This window comes from Trachypithecus francoisi, unplaced genomic scaffold, assembly GCF_009764315.1.
Source record: "Trachypithecus francoisi isolate TF-2019V2 unplaced genomic scaffold, Tfra_2.0 Lachesis_group3, whole genome shotgun sequence".
Classification (NCBI taxonomy): Eukaryota; Metazoa; Chordata; class Mammalia; order Primates; family Cercopithecidae; genus Trachypithecus; species Trachypithecus francoisi.
The window spans coordinates 99,685,216-99,691,215 of record NW_022681468.1 but is presented as its reverse complement, the minus strand read 5'-3'; positions in this window follow the sequence as shown (position 1 = coordinate 99,691,215).

The following is a 6,000-nucleotide window of genomic DNA, read 5'->3' as shown; positions in this document are numbered from 1 at the left end:
TTTCTTAGTTGGGACAAATGTGCACGGTTATGTAAAATGTTAACAGTAGGGTAAACTGCGTAAGGGCTATATGGGGACTGTCTTTGCACTTTTCTGTAAATCTAAAATTATTCCAAAATACAAGGGTTTTAAGGAAAAAAAAATGTATAAAGGATTGTAAGAACAATTTTTTTTTTTGTAAGAACAGTTTAAGAGTTTTTCACAAGTTCATTGATCTATAATCAGAAACTGTCTTTTGGTTAAGATCTGTGATCTTGACATGAGTTAACCATAATATTTAGGTAAAATCTATGCTTAGTCTGTATATTGTCACAATATATGTGATTTTATAATTTTTCTTTAAAAATACAGAGATAATTGTAGAGATTTTGAAAATACAGAAAAACACAAAGAAGAAAGTAAAAATCACCCATAATCCCACCACCCAGAGGCAATAGTAATATTTTGGTGTATGTACTCTAGTCTTTTTCTAGCTCATTGAAGAGGGGCTGGAGGGGAGCAGGGGGAGTGTTTCAAACGATCACACTAATTTATAGCCTTTTTAAACTGCTTTCATATTTTGTAAACACCTCCCCATATTATACTTCTACAACTCTTTTTTGTTGTTGTTGTTCAGATAGGGTCTTGCTCTGATGCCCAGGTTGGAGGACAGTGACTTGATCGTGGTTGACTGCAGCCTTGACCTCCCGGGCTCAAGTGATCCTCCCACTTCAGCCTCCCAAGTAGCTGAAACCACAGGCATGTGCCACCAGGCCCAGCTAATTATTTATTTATTTATTTTGTAGAGATGGGGTATCCCTATGTTGCCCAGGATGTTCTTGAACTTCTGGGCTCAAGTGGATCCCCCTGCCTCAGCCTTTCAAAATGCTGGGACTGCAGGCATGAGCCACCACACCAAGCCTGCCACAATGTTACTTCTATAGCAGGATATACTGTGCCTTTTCTCGACAATCCCTAGTGTTAGGTGATGAGCGATGAGGACATTTTTTATTTGTTTAGTATTACAAATAATGCTGTCATGAACATCCAGATATGTAATTCTTTGCACAACTTTCTGTGAATTCCTGGAGGCAGAGCTGTTTTAATACATATCTCTACATGTTCCCCTAGAAAGATTTTACCAGGCAAAGCATGCACCCTATGAACCAGGGGTCAGTGATTTTTCCCATGCACTCTTGCCAATGCTGGCTTTAAAAAAACTTGCCAGTTTGAAATCCCAGATCTGTAAAAGCCACTAATGCCATACATAACATCTGAGGCTAAGCACCTAATCAGGGTGCTTGGAACTTGAGTGTGGCCATACTGTGCCAGCATGGGGTACCAGGGTATCCCCACTCCCTTGGCAAAGAAGCAGCCAGACACTGCATGAGCAATACCAGCAATAGTATTGCTCATGAGCAATAGTACTGCATGAGCAATACCATTTATTAAGTGCCTGCAGTTGTCAGATCTTTTAGATACATATTTAAATTCTCAACTAAATACTTGCTAAGTGGACATTGTAGGTACATCCTACAGTTGAAAAACCTGACTTCTCAGATTGGCTGAGGAAATTGCTGGAGATTCAAACCCCAGGCTGCCCGATTTCAAAAGCTGTAGTCTTTCTACTGCACCATTCTGCTTGTCCCCTCTGGAAGGAGCTAGAAAGAGGGTTTGACTTCAGGCAGGTGCATTCACTGCTGGGGAGAAAAACATCTAAGTACACGGCAATAGGAGTAAGTGGAGGGAGGGAGAAAAGGGCTGGGATGGGGAGGCTGCTGCAAGTAGATTCATGAGCGTCTAGGTTCCACACAGGAGCGGTGGTGTTATGGGATAGAGGGCAGTGGGTGGCGTGGTCCCTGAAGCCTGAGCCGAGAGGGGGCAGGTGGAAGACCTGCTCACCAGCCTGGCCAGCTTTAAGGATAGGGAAGCCGGGGTGTCTTGCTCATTGTTAGAACTGCCCTCCCATCCAGACCTCTTCCAGAGTACCCTAGCACACCTGTGGTGCTGGAACCCGGGTGCCCCTTGGGGGACTCCTTGCTGGGGCAAGGCACAGGGTCTAGGAGAGAGATGCAGGACAGACCTGGAGCCACAGCCAAGCACAGTCACTACCCACAGCCAGCACAAGAAGGCCACTTGCCCTTGACCTTCATATTTGGTAGACTAGAGGTACAAATGACGGACTTCAGACTACCAGGGGGATACAAGGTTGAAGGGAGAGCCTGTTATCAGATGGTTTTTTTCTTGGGTTACATTTTTGGGCCACTCAACTAATACAGGTCATCATGAATGAACATTCAAAAACAAATCCTGGCCGGGCACTGTATCTGTAATCCCAGCACTTTGGGAGGCTGAGGCAGGTGGATCATTTGAGGCCAGGATTTTGAGACCAGCCTGGCCAACATGGTGAAACCCCATCTCTACTAAAAATACAAAAATTAGCTGGGTGTGGTGGCGGGTGCCTGCAATCCAGCTACTCGGAGGCTGAGGCAGAAGAATCTCTTGAACCCGGGAGGTGGAGGTTGCAGTGAGCCGAGATCATGCCACTGAACTCCAGCCTGGGTGACAGAGCAAGACTCTATCTCGAAAAAAAAAATATATATATTTGTTTATAGTATATCAACATACCATAGCATTTAACCCTTTATGGCATTTCTCCTTTTGTTTTATTCTAGGAGGCTGCTAGGTCTCTCTTGACCTCAGTGAGCCCCAGCAATCACCAACCAAGGAAGGGGCCCAGGGAGCCTCTTCCAGTCCGGAAGACTTCTCTCTATGCTTTTCTCTGTGGCAAGACCAACTGTCAGAGCCTCCACAGCCTGAGGGCCTGGGTGGTGTGACCCCTGCAGAATAGGGGGAGCAGAGGGAAAGCTAGGCGTTGAAGTCCCCGGTTTCACCTCTGCTTCCGGAGTAGTGGTGTGACCCTGCGCAAATTGTTAACCTCTCTGAGTCTCTACTCTCTCATCTGTAAAACCGAGACAGTTATGTCCCCAGAGTCTTGGTGAGGCTTATTCTGAGTAGCTGGGACTACAGGTCTGTGCCACCACGCCCACCTAATGCTTTTTGTATTTTTTCGTAGGGGAGGAGTTTTGCTATATTGCCCAGGCTGGTCTTGAACTTCTGGGCTTAAGTGATCCTCCCACCTCGGCCTCCCCAAGTGCTGGGATTACAGGCTTGAGCCACTGTACCTAGCTGGTGAGACTTATTCTGAGATACAGCACAGTGAAGAGCCCAGACAGTGCCTGGAATGTGACATGCCCTCAGTTCCTGTTCATTTTTTTCCTAGTGCCTGGAACAATTAAAAAGTATGTGACACTTGAGATTCTCCAGAGAAAGATAGGTAATCAAGGTTGAAGAATTGAGGCAGGCAAGTGTGGGATGGTGGAAGGAGTCCTGGCCTCTGCTGGAGATCGCAGGCAAATTTTTAACCTCTCTGGGCTTGCATCCTCACCTGGAAAATGAAGTGTGTGAATGGGTCATTTCCAAAGGTGCTTCTAGCTGCAAGGCTACCCCCAGCCTAGAAGAGCTAGCCCCCTCTGTTGCTTTTCACCACCCACATGCAGCCTTCTCTCTGGTTGGACAAGCCGAGTGCATTGCTTCACAGCCTCTTGTAGCCCTGCCAGGACCTCAGTCACCCAGGAAAGGCCTCACCCTTGATCCTGGAGTGACCTCAACCACATCCACTGTGTCTTATCCTGTGTGGGGTTTGCAGGCTGCCCTCTTCGGCTTCCTCCTCCTCTCCTCCCATCATGCCCTCTTCCTCCTTTCCACATTCTCCTCTCTTTCCCACACCCAGCACCCACCTTGACACAGTGGGGCCCTCTCCTAGTGCCCCCTGCATAATATTTGAGAAGATGAGACCACAGACAGCAGCAGCAGCTGCTAACACCGGCTCTGCAGGCTCTACAGGCCCAGTTACTGGAGGTCCAAGTTGAAAGTTGGGCTAGGACAGAGAGTTTTTGGGATGAGGTGGGTGGGAAGCACACCATCCTCTGAAGTCATTCATTCCCCAGGGGGTCCATGAACTCTGTTAAGACAGGGGTAACATCTTATTTATAAATCTGTCCCCTGCTCACAGCCCAGTATGGGGCACAGAAGAGGCACTTGGGGAGTGTTCCAGAATGTTGGAGGAAGGAATGAATAATATTCTTTGAGCACCTAGTGTGTAACAGGCACTGTTCTAGGTGCTGAGACATAGCAGTGAACAAATGAAGCAACAATCCCAGTCCTTGAGCTGGCATTCTAGGAAGGGTGGGAAAGGTCGGCAAACAACCTGTTAGTATGTACCTTACTTATGTACTGTGTTTAACAATAGATAGGTAAAGCAGACAGCATGTCGGAGGGTAATACACGCTGTGTGGAGCGGAGGGGAGTAAAGTGGGAGAGAGGAGGCCAGCAGTACAATGTACACTGAGCGGCCAAGGAAGACCCCATGGAGGGAAGCAGGGAAAAATCAGTTCTTCCGTCGGTGCCCCAGTCCCAGCCCACAGCATTTTGATACGACTGCCTTTTTTCCCTCCCCTCCCCTCCCCTTCCCTTTCGAGATTGAGTCTCACTCTGTCACCCAGGCTGGAATGCAATGACATGATCTCGGCTCACTGCAACCTCCACCTCCCGGGTTCAAGCGATTCTTCCACCTCAGCCTCCCAACTAGCTGGGACTACAGGCACCCACCACCATGCCCAGATAATTTTTGTATTTGTGTAGAGACGGGGTTTTACCATGTTGGCCAGGCTGGTCTTGAACTCCTGACCTCAGGTGATCTGCCAGCCTCGGCCTCCCAATGTGCTAGGATTATAGGCGTGAGCCACCACGCCCAGCTGTGACTGCCGTTTTCTGAACACCCCAGGCAGTTGTCCCCTTCCTCAACTGCCCTTGGTCTTAGTATGGGCCAAGCTCTCAGTTTCTCCCCTGGGTGGCTGGAAGTTTTATTTCTGGTGCTCATGGGAGAAAAAAATGGTCACTATTCTAGAAGCCTAGGAAAAATGTCCCCTCCCAGAACATTCTGTCTCCAGCTCACATAAGGCATGGCCAGCAGCCTGCCTGCCTACCTCAGGCAAGGCCCAGGTCCTCTGCAGATTATGTGTCCTTGTGGGTAAAGGGGGCTGGGGCTAGAGGGGCTTGATGAGATGGCAGGAGGGTGGCGGTCTCTCTCCCCACTCTCTCCTATCCCAACCTCCACGTCATGCATTCATACACTGTTTCTTCCTAGTGCTTCTAGTATCTGTCTGTGGTGTCTTCCTACATTAGAACATCAGCACCCAAGGGCAAGGACATCTAGAAGAGATCCTAGCTTGCGGTTGTTGCCCATTAATTATTTTTCCAATGGAATGAATGGATGAATGGATTCTTTCAATTTATTCAGCTATTTAAAACATGTAGGGAACACCCAATGCACACAGCTCCATATCAGGCCCAAATAACTGTATAAGCATGGCCCCCAGATTTGCACTATAGAAGAGGAGGTACAAGTTTACCCCAAACGAGCACTTTCCTATGTACCTGATGAGAGCTTCATGGGCCCTGGGGCGATCAGGGTGGACTTCGTGGAGGAGGTCGACTTCGTGGAAGAGGTGGACTTTGATCTAGGATTTGCAGGGCAGATAACAGGTAGACCTTCACCCTCTGCCCTTTGGTTTTTCTTGTCTCATGTACACCCTACCACATGATTGCAGGCTACCTCCCTCACCCCACCCCAGCTTGGTACTTCAGCTTACAACCCAGAGGTGGAATTCTTGGCTTGTCATCTGAGACCGGGGTTTAAGAAACCTGCAGCTCAAGTCTATCAGGCCAGGCAGGGGTTTTCCTAAGGAACCAGTCTCTTCCTCCTAAAATGTGTGTGCCTTGACAAGTAGGGATGACTGGCAGCTGGGACACAATGGGTCTTTCCCCAGCCTGGGCGAGGCAGGGTGTGGTAGCCACGCTGGCAGGCAGGGAGATGGATTTCGAGGCAAAGGTGGTTCAGACTGTCTTTCTTCCAAGTGAGGTGGAGTCTCCCCTGCTCTGGTGTGGCTGTGTTGAGGG